Below are 14,349 nucleotides of genomic sequence, written 5' to 3' on the forward strand. Positions count from 1 at the left end.
CCGCATCGCACCTGCCCGCTCCTCCCTCCCACAGGACGTTCCTACTCCTGACGCCCCGTGCCATAGAGGAGGGGTGAAAAAGAACAGGAATCGCTCTCGAATTAGGCTCCTGCCAACCTCCTGACGCCCTTCCAGAGAGAGAGGGGTGAAGAAAACGCCCAGGAATAGCTCTTATGTTGGTTTAATCTCATCCAGTAAGTGCAAGCCCAGCATCCCTTGACCACAGCTGGTATCGGGAGGATTTAACACACGTTAACACAGCGAACAGCTTTGAGTACCCCCCACGTCATTACCGTACATAATGATCATAGAAACACGGAGTGGTTTGGGTTGGAAGGGACCTTGAGGATCATCCATTTCCATCCCCTACCGTGGGCAGGGACACTTTCCACTATCCCAGAGTGCTCCAAGCCCTGTCCAACCTGTCCTCGGACACACCAGGGACAGGACAGCCACAGCCTCTCCTGTCCCAGTGCCTTACCACCCTCACAGTGAAGATTTTCCCCCCTAATGTTTAATAAAACCTACCCTCTTTCAGCTAGAACCCATTCCCCCTTCTGTCACTAGATGATCCTGTGAATAGTCTTGCCTCGTTTTTCCTCGAAGTCCCGTTCAGACCACAATTACAATAATTTTGGGCTAACCCAGTGTATTTCAAACTGAGTATGAAATCGGCCAAATTACCCCGAGAATATGGCATTTAGATGACAATTCCTCCCTCACATTCAAGTCTGCAAAAATTAAAAAAAAAAAAAAATCAAAAGCATAATGTTTCTGTAAAGTTGAGTAGATCTTTGGAAAAACTTTTGCTTTCTGCTGCCCCGGTGTCTTTCAGCCTTTCTCTGAGATTAGCACAGGATTTCTGTACTTTTCTGAGTTGTCTGTAGCATCTTTTTTATGTAAAATACATATTATCTTGCCAGATGCTTTGAAGGAACAGAAACTTAACTTTTGTCCTGGAATTTTAACAAATTAACAAAACAAATGTACCTTTAGCAGGGTAGTCTTACCTACCCTACACAACATAATGGGGAGTTGAAAATTATCTGTTGAACATTTGCATGGCAGTGTTTGTGCTAACATTTCAGTCTTTGATATGACTGATGCTTCTGCGAGGAGTTACACTGGTAAAGAAAAAAAAATCAAGCAAATTTATTGAGAGCTTTTGTTAAACCTCTAGCCAAGCACTTTTTATTCTCAGAAATTCATTAGGGTTTTCTTAAATATTTTATAGTGCTTGCAACAATACTGTGATCCTACAATCAGGAAAACTTGTATATGGCTTTTTTTTTTTCTTTTCTTTCAGGCTCATGCCAGCTCTTTAGTGTGAGGAAAACACCTGCCTTTATTTTTCCTGAGTTAACAAGGCAAATTACCCAAGTTTAATTTTTTTAAGCCTGATGCTGGAGTACCTCAATGGGAGCTGCCCTTGCCCACAGATGTGATGGGAGGTTTTCAATGGAGAAGTGATGCTTTCCTTTAAATCACCTGCAACGTTTTGGAAACAAGCAACAGCTCATCAAGCACAAAAGTTTTTCTTCAGGTACTACTCTAATGTTAAATAGAAGAGAAGACTAATCAAGCTCAACCATCTTCAATGCTCAGCTAATAAAGAGAGAAGGCAGGAGGTGTTTGAGAAACAGAAAGTGTTAAAGTTGGAGTGAGATAGTTGGGTGAGTTCTCATGGTGGCTACAGCTTGGATTCATAAATAAAATGCTTTTTCTGGAAAAGGGACAGTGCTGAGAAAAATAATTAAATAGGGTTCTTCTTGTTATGGGGTTTATGAATTTTAGTTTCCAGTGTTACATGAGGTGACTCAATTAGCTCTTCTGTGGGTAGTTTGAGGGTTTGTTTGTTTTTGGTTTTTGTTTTTTTACAGAATATAAGGGTCTCCTGTTATCTGCCATTTATTTAGTCTAGCGTTAGTTAGTTAGTTAGTTAGTTACTATCATTTATTTGTTTCTAATGTATAACTGCTGCATTCTGCCCACATAGCTTCCACAGTTTCTATGTGTAGCACTGACTAAACCATATCATGTTTCAGAGTGTGTAGTGTTTGAGGACAGTTTGTTTCAAGGTAGTGCTTTCCTTTGCTGGGTGTGTTACATTACCCTTAAAATACTTTTGTGTAGCAGGTTGGTTATAGAAATGTCTAAAAACTAATTAAATGTTGTAAATGTTTTTTCTTGGTTGGTATCTATGCCTTCCAGATAGCATTAGCTTGAGAGTGATGTGAAGTGGGGGGGGATGTTTTGGTTTATTTGTTTTATTTTTTAGAATCCTGCTACCTTGTCTAGGAGGCAATATTCTTCTCTGTAGTAAAAATGAGGTGATATCTGAGTACTTTTAATCTCTTAGAGGGTATTACTGAACTACGGAGAGGTGCTTTATAAACACCTAGGCTATGCATTTTCACATGTCAGAGTCTGCATATATTATTTTAATCTAATCTGTCAAGTTAATGATGTTAGTGTGATGTGGTTTATAAAGCACTTGTGGGAGACCCGTGTTTGATAGACTTGTGAATTTTGACAATCTGCTTATTCCTGGATAAAAGAAGTTGTGCATATGTTCCTTATAATCTTGCTGTTGTTGTTTATTACCCTTTTTCCACTTTGGTCTATTCAGGTGCCACCCTGTATTCCATAGGGAATTTTTCTTGTGAATGCCCTGTCCCTTTTCAGTGGGAAGCGGTGACCTTGTCCATTTTTCCCTCTTTAAAAACTGTCTTTCTCTATCCCAAGTGAGCTAATTATCCATTACTATTTTATTTGATAAAATGCTTTGTGATTATCGCATTTAAATGTTACAAGATTTAAATTATTAAATATGAAGGAACCTAAACAGATTTTTAAGGCAACTCTGGAGGAATTTGGGGTTTATGCATGAAAACTTTTGTACCAGCTATTGCACCTGACCCTCTTCTTCAACATGTGAAATATGGCTGAGAGGGAGACTGCTGCAGAGAAATTATTTGTGTGGTATTAAAATATTGTCCACATCACAGAAATTTCTCAGAAAACTTTGTATTTATGCAGAGGATCTTATCTGTGTAATGTGCTATATTTCACTAGAGCGATTTTTGTCAGTAATAATTTGTATATATACATTTAGACTCTGATGAATATCAGCTAAAATATGAAATTCAATTCTGGAAAGCTGCATTTTGTAATAAATGTTCTTAGGATTCACTAATCTGTCACGTGGAAGATCTATGTTGAGAGATAACACTGAACAGCAGAAGGTGAGTTACTGAAGACAGATCTTGGATGGATTTAAGTAAGTGGTGGCTGAAGGATCTGAGTACTTTGTTGTGGGTTTGGGGTGTTTTTTGTTTATTTTTGAATTTCATCAGTTTACGGAAGGGCTGTAATTCTGCAGAGTTGTAACTTTACAAGCTGCTGAGAATTGTAAATGTATAGAACATATTATATTTTAAGCCAGTCCTAGCTGCCGCTGAAACACCAAGCTTGCCTTGGAGGGCATCCCTTTGGGACTCTACTGTTACACTACCACCTGTCCTTCTAGGCTGGCTTTCCCTAAAGGTTGTTAGCTCCTCATTTGGACCATTGCCAGGGATTCTTCCCTTCACTGCAGTCACTTGGTAGGATTTCTATGTGTCCCTGGGGATGAGCCAGCGAAATGAAGTTCTGCTTTGCCTTCGCAGGGAAGTTTTAAATGCTTGTGCCCTTGATGTGAAATTCGTAGCGCTCTTCCCTGCCCATCAGCAGCAAAAGGCTTCACTGGACCTGCACAGGCTCGCAGGGCAGGTGCAATTGTCACTAGGAGATGGACGGGTCACTCCCTGGTTTTGCTTCCAATTGAAGCAGAGATTAATGCCGGTGTTACCAGCTCCTAAAACAGGTTAGTTAATGGGGGCTAACTGTGAGCTCACTGAAGCAGCACTAATCTCGCTGAAGTGTCTGTCTTTGATCAGCTCATTCTCTCTCAGCAGGCCGAAAAATAGCCACAGGACAGGAGTGCTCGGTTTACAATCACGGTAATTTCGCTTTAGGTTTGTCTTTAGCTGTTGGAGATTAATGAATCAAAAGGGTGTTTAAATTTACCACCAGTTCTCTTCTAATCACTTGGCAGTATTATTTCTGGCTGTTTTCTGCTTTGATTACCTGAGCCAGTCATCCAAAGGATGCTGCTGTTCTGCCATCTGATAGTGGGGTACAGCTTTAAATGTCTGGGAATTGGCAAGATGATAGCAGAGGGTGTTCGGGATTTTTTGATTTTCCAGCTGTTTCCTAAGCTGTGTATTTGTTGCAACCATGTGTAAATCCACCATCTCCCTTTCTTCTTCACTCATTTTTTGCCCATGAAACGGTGTTTGTTTTTTTATTCCACCGGCATGCATCAGATGTGGGGATGGTATATTTGCGATATCCATTTATGGGAAAGTGTGGATGGGACCTGTGATGCTTAATTGTGAGCAAAGGGTCTGCTTAACAAGGTCTAAGGATGATAGCATTTGAATAAGCAGCTGGCAAAGGGAATTGTAGGTTTCTTCAGTTTCTTGGGGTTTCACTCTCAAAGCAAACCTTGTGTGGTGAAGTGTTTGCATGTCCTATAGAGAACCTGGTTATTGTGGTCCTGTAAATATTTGGTTTGAGCTCTGGTACCTTCCAAAGCCATTCAGTGCATAAATTCCTTGCCTTTCAGTTTTCCTTTAATGTGTTTCCTTTCGGGGAGGAAAATGGAGTGAAAAGTGCACTTGTAATTTAAGATTACCCCTTTATAACAAGAAGAGTGTTCTCTGCTGGCTGCACCCGAAGAAGAAAAAAAAAAAAAAAAAGTTCTGTGGTAGGTATAGGTTGAGAAAGTCTCCTGGGTCAGAAATAGTTGCCAGGAAGGTATTGCCCAAATTTAACATGATATGGCTCTTGTAGTTTTTTCGTCAGTGTACTACCTTCATTTTGCAGGTAGTATTTGTTTTACAGGAGTACTGAAGAGGTGTGACTTGTTATTGTTGAAAAAGTATTTTCTCTGACCTGAGCAGAAGTTTCTACAGATGAATATCTTTATGAAAAGCTTTACATGGAGAGCAGACAAGTGTATTTTTTTTTTTTTTTTATTTTCTTGATCAGGAAGAGAACAAACCTGTTTAATCTTTGCATTTTTCTTTACTCCTCTGATGGAGACCCAAGTCGCTGGACAGCTGCTGGTGTGTGCCACTGGTACTGTTCCAGTTCCATTATAGTGTGAACGTGGCTGTGAGCCTGTTTTTGAGCATTAAAGCCTGATGCTAATACCCCGATACACCATCTCTTATCATGTTGAGGAGTCTTCTTTGTCATGAATTCATTAGTTTCATGCAGAGATCGTATATAATTCTGATTGCTGCTTGCAGGGAAACTTTAAAGAGGGGAATGGATACTGATAATTACAGAAACCCCTCAATTGTATGTGCAAGTGGGGGGAAATTTTCATATCCATTAACCTTGTAGTAAAACTCTGGTGAAGGGTTTTTTCCTTCTCACCTTTTTATGTGTGATGATGTTATGTTCAACTTCATGCAGAAACAGGAAAAGACGGCATGAGTAGGGCTCAGCTTGTTTTAGAGGATTTTGTGATTTTGGCACTTGTATCCAGTCTGTTGCATTGTTCACAGGCTTTCTTTATTGTAGTTGATAAAGTAAACCATAGATAATTGATAATAATTTCTTTTTGAACAATTGTTTAGTCAGGGAATTTATGTGCAAGGTAAGCATGGAAGCAATGCTTTCTTATATGTCTTTAAATAAACAAAAGTTAACCGAAAAAGGAGTTGAAGCAAAGGAAAGTGACAAATAATGGGCTGAAAAATTAGGAAAAAGCAAGAGGAACCTTATAGAACAAAGTTACTGCATTTGTGTAGTTTATTTGCACATCCTTTAGGACTTTTTGCTTATCTCTGTGTGTGTGTACAGGTGGATATGTATACTCAGTTACTTCTGCCTTAATGAATGGCAAACAAACACAGGACAAAATCAATATTGCATACAAACATGCAAGTGTTTCCTGATAGGTTCAAAATTTTAAGACATAAAAAGATTTTTAAATTTTGAAAGTTTAAAAATTTTAATTTTTTATTATATCATATATTCTCTTAGCTACAGGTAAAAATCGAATGAGATAACAGAAAGCAAGAGACAAGCAGGTGAACAGTGGATTAGATGTGCATGATGTTCGTGACAACTGCTTTTAAATGAGGCAGTCCAAGGTCTTCCTCAGGAATACAGTGCTTGGGATGGGCGTTCCAGTGTGTGGGTGAAATGCTGAAATGTTGTTGAGCTCCTGGAATACAGGGTTCATTCTTGTGTGCATTGACTCTGCTAAAATATGAAGGTTTCCTACTTGGGATAAATATAACTTACCCCTGGTTTTGGTTTTCTTTATGCTGTACAAGAAGAAGAAAATGGCAATTGTGCAAATAAGCCCCCACACTGTCTTTATTGTACTTTCATCCTACTAGGTTCTCCTAAGTAATATTTTGTCCTTTTTCTATTAACTGATGTCATTCTAGTCTGAAAGCTTCCTTTTTTTTTTTTTTTTTTCCTTGCTTTACCAGGGGTTTGAAGCAGCAGAATGAAGGGGAGGTGTTCACAGGGAAGATTGATGTAAAGATTTCAGATACATGGGATTACTTACAGTTTTCTGAGATTATTGAAAATTGATTCACTAGGAATTTGTTGCCAGATAAGTTTTCCATCCTTGAAGCACTCTGTTTTCCCTGAGGAACCCTTATTTAATTGACGTTAACCAGATATAGTAACTCCTTTCTGGGATGGCTGAGTTCACTCTTTAAGGAAAAGTCTCTAGGTCTCCTTTGCTATTTTGCACAGGAGTATATAATTATTCCACATATTTAAGAAATAATGCTAACTTGTGCAAGGTTGCTTTTAATTATGCTCTCACCTGCTGAACTTTGGAACGATTTTACCATAACGTGAAAACAGGGACAAGTGTGGTCTTGGAGTCAACACTTTAATCTTTGTAATGTGCTGGTTGTTTGCAGAGGTGCTACAGGAAAGTAAAGCTAAGTATTCATTACACAGCTAAAATCAGACACATCTCGATAAATAAAATTATTTTGGTCACAACAACATAGCCACAAAAATAGTGTGCCACGTTTGCTGAAAACTTGGCAAGGGGAAGAAATGTTCCACCACATCTGTTGGAAAAGTGGAAGGAACAACCGGTTTAATGTGTTTGTGAATTTTCCAGGTAGTCCGCATCTGTGCAAGTATCCTTTTTGTTAAGCTGCTGGTTCCTTCCCTGATGGATGACTGGCAGGTTCTTAATATTTCTGTGTACTGTTGTGTAATGCGTGTAAATAAAAGCACTGGATATCCTCTATGCCTGAATAAATACAGTTAGTTGCAATGTTTCTAGAAAGCAGTAAGTTGCTGTTAAAGCAAGAAACTTAAGGCTTCTGCAGGGGTTTTTATTTGGTGTGTGATCCTTCTGTGTGTTTTATAATGTGTGAAGTGGACTCTGCTGTGAGTGAGGAGCACGGTAAGGGAAGGCTGAGCTCCGAAGCTCAGGGCTGAGAGCTTCTAGCAATGAAACTACAGCAATCTTGCTGTGTGAGAATCATCCTCAGTGTGGCATCCACCTGAGAGCACTGAATCTATGAGTTGTCTGGTTTTGCTTCAGGATTTCCTTCAATGCCCACAAATTCTTGAGGCAAAAATCAGGAAGTAAAAATTATTTTTTGAGGCATAAATAGAGTGGTGAGGCATTCAGGTGTTTATGTGGTACGTGTTCTCCACCCCTAGTTAGTCATGGCTGTGGAAGGAGCTACTTGCCAAATACTCGATTCATAACTATGCTGTGTAAATCTTGTTATCATGTAATAGTATGAGGTAGAATGTAATTTCTGGGTAAAGGTCTCTCCTAAAGGCTGGGACTAAAGTGGTAACAGACACAGTTCTGGAAGTGTTACCCTGCAGCTCAGCATCTTGATGGTTATTTTTACTCATGTAGAAATCTGTATTTTCCACTTAGCAAGAGACATGCATAGACTGCCCTGCCTCTTTCCTGGGACTGTAACTTTATAAATGGATTTTTTTTTCTTTAAACTACATGTGGATTCATTTCATTTATCCTTTCATGTGCCCCATCAATGAAGCACGTAGGAAGATAAAAGTATTAATTACCTTCAACTACTAAGACTGAGAATAAATAGGTTTTCATATTGCTAGTTTCATACTGTACTATAATTAACAGCATCCAAGAGTGCAGAACTTGAAACAGATTAGAAAAGAAACCTCAGTGCTGTTCAGCTTTTACCTTCAGCCCTGCAGCTTTCCAAAAAGTATACAGTGGATTTTCAGTCTAGTGGATATTTCTTAGCTGGCAACAGATAAAAGCCTTCAGTTTCCTGGGAGAGAACCAGAGTGTAGCAAAAGCTGGTTGCATAGCCACTAGTGGAATCCTTTTAATACTGGCTAGGTGATCTTGAGAATTTTTAAAATAACAGTAAGGAGAATCTCATTTCAGTGAGGCAGAGTTCATTCTTGATAAAGGGCTTTCCAGAAACTAGTTCTTTGTAACTATAGAAACACCTAAATTTTCTAATCTTTGATGGAGAATGAGAACAGACTTTGCTGAGTTCTCGGTAAATCCCAGAGCTGATAGTGAATGCTTAACACACTGAACGTAGTAGGAAAGAGGCTCTTTGGAACTTGCTTCCAGTAAAACATTCTCTAAATCAGAGTAATATCCTTATGAGGCTGCTTAATAATGAAAAAGGTGGTCAGAGGAATGTAGTGGTGAATGTCCTTGGAGCTGAGAGAAAAAGGCTGAAGCAATGTAAAATAATTTTCTGAATCTTCCAGAAAATTGTTCTCTCTGCCCACAGCCTTGTTTTATAAAATTGGAATCAAACCCAGCTGTACTTCTTTTCCACTTAAAGAAAAAAACCAAACTTTTGGTAACACTAAACAGCAGTGGAAATGATACTTACTGCTGTGGTCACAACTAAAAAATCTGTATGATATAAGGAAGATGAAAAGCTACTTTAAATCTATAACTTTAAAGATGAGTGTGCAAGTCACTAAGAAAGTGAGCATCCTACTTAGATTTGAACAGAATTTGATATGGAGCCAAATTCAGGTGGAAGGGGCACATCCTGAACCTGAACTTGTTTTTTCCAGTTCTGGTAGAAAACTTGTTGCTGTGCCTTTAGCTGTTGTCAAATGGAAAGAAAAAGCAACAGATGGAGCAATGAGAGGCTTCCCTGATAGTGCTTTTGGCTTTTGTTGTTAAGGGGGTCTTTATTTTGGAACACTCCCTCCCGTAGATAACATACTTCAGAATGTTTGTGAAGGAATCCAGGGAGCAAAACAGAGTTTAAAAATTTTAGTATGTGCAAAGCCATATCACACTGAAGTAAATAGAGTGACAAAGCATTCAGAGTGGCTGTTCCTAAATAGTATATTCAATGCCATGCTTTACAAAGAGTTTCATATTTTCATGTTGCTGATTTTGTAGATTGTGTTACTGAAAAAGGATGAGCTGGAGAAAATCTGCGTATGTAATCAAACTTGCATAGTTTAAATGCAGCCACCTCAGACACTTCGGTGAAAACTGCAGTTTTTACATGGGTGAGGCCCCTGCCATTGGTGAATGCCATTGACCCAATGCCAAACTTCGTTTGTAAGCAATATTGCTTGAGAATGATGATTCCTCTCTTTACTACCTCACCAAAGAGAGAATATAACATGAATGTAACTTCTTAAAATTTCTCAAGGAGCTGCAGGGGTAGTTAGGCATGCAATGATTCTTTTATTTAAGATGATTTAGCTTTAATAGAACATATGTGACTAAATATCCGTGCAAGTTTTGGAAAATATGGTAGCTGGATTGTAATAAGCCGTAGTGACCCCAATAAGCACTTTTAACCCAGTAACTCAGTGCTGTTAGAGGAAACTTAACCAATGGTGCAAAACCTGGAATTTGAAATCAGTCAAATTATTTTTCACTGATGCAGAAAGAATCTTTCTTTCATGAGAGAGCGACACTTCTATTTTTTGGGAGTGCAGCACAATTCTTGATATTCTTGCTCTGACAGCTGTGAGTTAACTTTGTTTTATTTTATTTTTTTAACTTCTTATTGGGTCAGGTAAAAAATTTTCTCCCGGATTTGACCTGAGATTTCTCCCCGTGCTGTAATTTCAATTGTCATTCCATGCTGCTGGCTTAACTCTTGTGCTTTTTCAGCTAAATAAGACATCTTGCAATTGTCATGACTGTTGTGTATTGTTAATTAAATATCATAACTGCATCTGTCTGTGAGAGAAACAGGCTGTAGTTTCAGTTAATGGTTGTTGTATGGAGCGAGGATCAAGAAGAGTGTGCTCATCTCTGTTTTCCAGGATCACACAGGTGCAGGGATGTGCCTCTTGCTAAAACTACTGAAAAAAAAATTGATATCAACGAAGACTGATAATGCAGCACCCTTAAGTGAGTGCTGACTCAGTGGGAGGCTGAGGCTGCCACTGCTCTCTGCGGGTGTCTGATGTATCTCTCTCTCTAAGCCTGTCACTCCCTCAGTCCCTGAGGTCAGGGGAGACAGTCTCTGGTGCAAGTGCAGCTGTCTCTAGTTCTGCTGCCTGGGATGTGGCCGAGAGAAACCCTAAACTGGGATCTGCCTTCTACCTTGTTGTTTGTTTCTCTTGGAAATGCCTTACTTGATACATTGTATGATTTAATTTGTGGACTTTTTCCCTTTTGTTTTTCAGGCTGAGATAACAATCCTCTGAAGAGCTGGAAAATGCACAAGTAAGTTTTTAGTTTGTTTTTTGTTTTGTTTTGGTTTGGTTTTTTTTCCCTTCCTGCTCTGACTCATCTTTTGGAAGACCACGTCATTTGCCACTGTCTGTCTGGAGAGCTCAGACTGACTTCCTAACACTGGAATTTAAATTGTTTAAGATCAGGTGGTGAGCTCTTCAGAATCTTGGAAGAATTTCAAGTCGTTTTGGGTTTCACTGCAGACGAACTTGAAGCAAAAGTGCTTTCAAACAGTCTTTGTTTTCTGTCAGCAGCAGTACAAAAGCCTTGAGGTTTTGGGGGGGAATCTAGAGAAATATGTCTCTTGGGTTTTTTATTAGAATTCGTATCACTAGAGGCAGAAGAATAGAAGAATCTATTTTTAATTGACCTTAATATGTTTTGGCCAGCCTCTGCTCAGGTGGTTTGATGATTGCAGGTGATCTGGATTTGTGCTGTACCTTCAGCAGGGCAAGCGAGCACAGAGCTTGCACAGATTAACCTGTGCAGACACCTGCATAGTTTTCCATCCATCAAAGTGTAAGAGATTGAGCTTTTACAAATTGTCTAGTTCTCGTCTGAAACTTCCTTGTGGCAGATGTTCTTCTCCCAAAGTGATTTTTTTCTGCCCTGCCCACCCCCCAAAAAATATGTCCGTGATCTTCCTAAAAAATAATGAACAAAAAATGTGATCGTTGTCTGCAGCGAACTGAATACAATACTTGGCGTCCAGAGTGTTGATTTTCCTGGGGAAAAATACAAGCTACTACTCCCTCTCCTGGCCTCATAGGGGAAATATATGGAATTGTCAAAAGGGGGCATTCTTGCTTTTTCAGACAAATGAAAAATAAGTCATAAAATAAGTATAGAGTTAGACCTGTCATTTAGGAAGAGTAGAAATTGCTCAAGCTGAAAGTCTTTAGCCAAAGCAAATACAGCAGATGGAATATTAAATATCAGAAGTGATTTGCAGACCAATTTAATCCCTTACTTTGTGGACAGAGGTTTTATCTACTTCACCTAAGGTTTACTGAAAGCTTTTGTTAATTGATGAAAATGCCCACTGCAGTTACACGTGCACTGTCTGTGTCTAGAAATACATATCCCCTCCCACTGTCATTCAACTCTCAGAGGACAATTTTCTATATCTGCGAAAATACAAATCTGCCAAAATCCTGCTGGTCTGTGTAAGCGTTTTCTACAACTTACTTTACACTTTGTTCTGGCATGTGTAGAGTTACCAAGTAAGAGTTGAACAAACTGTGTATTCTTCTAAAAATCTCTTGAAAGGACAAATCCCAGTGTATAACCAATCTGGAAGTATCTCTGGAAACTGTGAAGTTAATGATGCCCTGGGTAGCCCTTGCTCGTGGAAACAAAAGCAAATCTAGGACTGACTATGCAAATAGGAAATGCTTTTGGTTTTAAGCTTCTGTGTTAAGAGATGTCATCAAAGATATTTATTTCTAAGTCTGCCTGAGCATTTATGGATTAAACCTGTTAATAAACAGGTTCAAACAGGTGCTGATAATTCCTGTTTGTAACCAAATTTTACTCTGCTCTTAGGTATTTCTAGTGGTTTTATTTACTCTAGTGTTACGGTCGTTATGATTAGGTAGAGTCTTCATATACATGGTAATTAATATGCTGTACCTTTAATATTCTGAAACTAGGGGAAAGCAAACATATGACCTGCATTAAAAAAGTCTCATCTGAAGATATCTTTTTTTTCCCCTCTTACCTAAGGAATAATTTTCTTTGTAATTCAGTTTATCTAGCTAGTGCAAATAAAAATTACTTCTGCCCTAAGATTATAGAATATTTTAGTCACTGTATTTTAAAAAGATGCTACTTTTCCACCAAGATTTGTTTTTTCACACTTCAGCATCTATTTAAATGTAGTGGAGTGTTAGGATTGGGATAAAGATGTTTCTCATGCTAAGAGGTATAATCAGAAAACACTAGCATAACAAGGAGGCTAAAAGTACGTAGCTGTAGAGAGGGCCATAAAACAGTTTCATTTTAAAACAAACAGAAAATTTCGCTGATCTTTCTGTACTACTCTTCACCTTCTGCAGTCATTTATACTTGAGGGAAGTGGGTGCAAGGCACTACCAGATACTCCTTGCTCAGGTTTATAAGCAATCACCAAGCTGCAGAGGAGCAGGCAGTGTTTACACTGACAGTTTTCTCCTGGTAATGGAAGAAAAGCACTGGCCCCAAGCACTTGATTCTGAGTTCTTCATATCACTGCTTAGCCAGGGTGGGAGGTTAATTTGGAGTTAACTGCGTCAGATACTCGAGTTTGTTACGCTTTAAACTGCTAATATAGATGTCCTCTTGCAGGGACCCGGGTATTTGGAAAAGGTTAAGTTGAAATGAGCTGGAGGTACAGAACAAAGCACCGACAGAAATGCAGTGTTAGGTGTAAGGAAGAAATTCAAATGTTATCTGTACTCATCATCAACTCAAAAATAAAACATGAGCAAAGAATTTCAATTAATCCACTCTGCAAAACAATGTAATGAAAAGGTTAAAAGTTGAACAGAAAATTGGCAAGGTGGTCAATCTGCTCCTTGATTAAGTGAGTGAATATATGTTTTTTAGGATTGTGCCTGCAAAGATATTCTTCCCTTTTGTGTACTGTGACCAGTTTTAGGATTGCTCTGTGTGTGTGTATAACTCTTCCGTTTCATCCTGTTTTGTACTTCTTTGCACCAAGTGCAGCTCCTGAGGGTCGACTACAGCAGGATTTAAAAATGCAGATTGCCATTCTGCTTTGGCTCACATAATGCCCAGGTGTGTGCTTTGAGCATGGTTTTACTCCACTGCAAGTTAGTAAGTCTCCTAAGATAAATGATATGTTATTACTATGATTTTTTATTAGGAATCTATTATTAGTGTTCTTTTGGAAGACAAAATGCTGTAGTTTTATTAGTTTGTTTGTGCAGGTGTGAGGGAGTGTAAGATATGTAGCTATTAAAAACCCTCAAACAACCAAACAAAAAACAACTATAAATTATCTTCTTGTGCCAAGAAGTTGAAATCAGGTGATGGATTACTTGTAGGCTACCCCAAAAATGTGTTTGTGAGAATAAATGAAACTATTCTCAAACAAAAGACTTGCAATTGCAAGTCAGACCTGATTCCAAAATGCAGAGGAGGGAAGGAGCTTGCTGTGACTGTAGGGAGGTATCAAGTAAAGAAGGCCACAAGCTATGAGGGTAAAGGGCCATACAAACAGTCAGAAATAATCATTTGTGGAATAGCATGAAGTAAATTCTAAATCCTGGAGTTCTGCTAGCAATGATAAATTCAAGCAATCAAAGTTATTTTGATTGTACTGTTATTACACAACGAAACATTTATATTCTTCCTAACCTTCCTCAAATTGCTGGGGAAGAAAAACCCAACCAAACAAAACCCCAGCAGAAACCTGGTGATCAGGAACCTGGAAATTAACTAAAAGTTCTGCTAGTTCACAGCACTGAGAAGGGTGTAACAGCAACGGGGTGTTGCATGAGTGCAGGGATTGAAATTCCTGAGAGGAACAAACTTGGGTGGACATGAAATAAATCATCAAAGGA

General features: G+C 38.8%; 1 long non-coding RNA gene across 8 annotated transcripts in view; it reads left to right on the forward strand.

Moving 5' to 3' along the window:
• The first annotated feature begins 1,573 nt into the window (after positions 1–1,573).
• Positions 1,574–14,349, forward strand: part of LOC136286383 (uncharacterized) — a 34,546-nt gene continuing 21,770 nt past the window's right edge. For 3 of the 8 annotated variants that reach the window (XR_010719880.1, XR_010719882.1, XR_010719876.1), the window contains exons 1-2: positions 1,574–1,673; positions 10,735–10,774. This is a non-coding gene — a long non-coding RNA (uncharacterized lncRNA). Of the gene's footprint in view, positions 1,674–1,710; positions 1,813–3,186; positions 3,246–3,668; positions 3,866–3,956; positions 4,002–10,734; positions 10,775–14,349 lie in introns of those variants that run through there. The other 5 variants (XR_010719878.1, XR_010719881.1, XR_010719879.1 and 2 more) reach the window with 5 other exon arrangements.

This window comes from Chamaea fasciata, unplaced genomic scaffold, assembly GCF_029207755.1.
Source record: "Chamaea fasciata isolate MVZ Bird 193981 ecotype frontalis unplaced genomic scaffold, bChaFas1.0.hap1 SCAF_3, whole genome shotgun sequence".
Taxonomy (NCBI): Eukaryota; Metazoa; Chordata; class Aves; order Passeriformes; family Sylviidae; genus Chamaea; species Chamaea fasciata.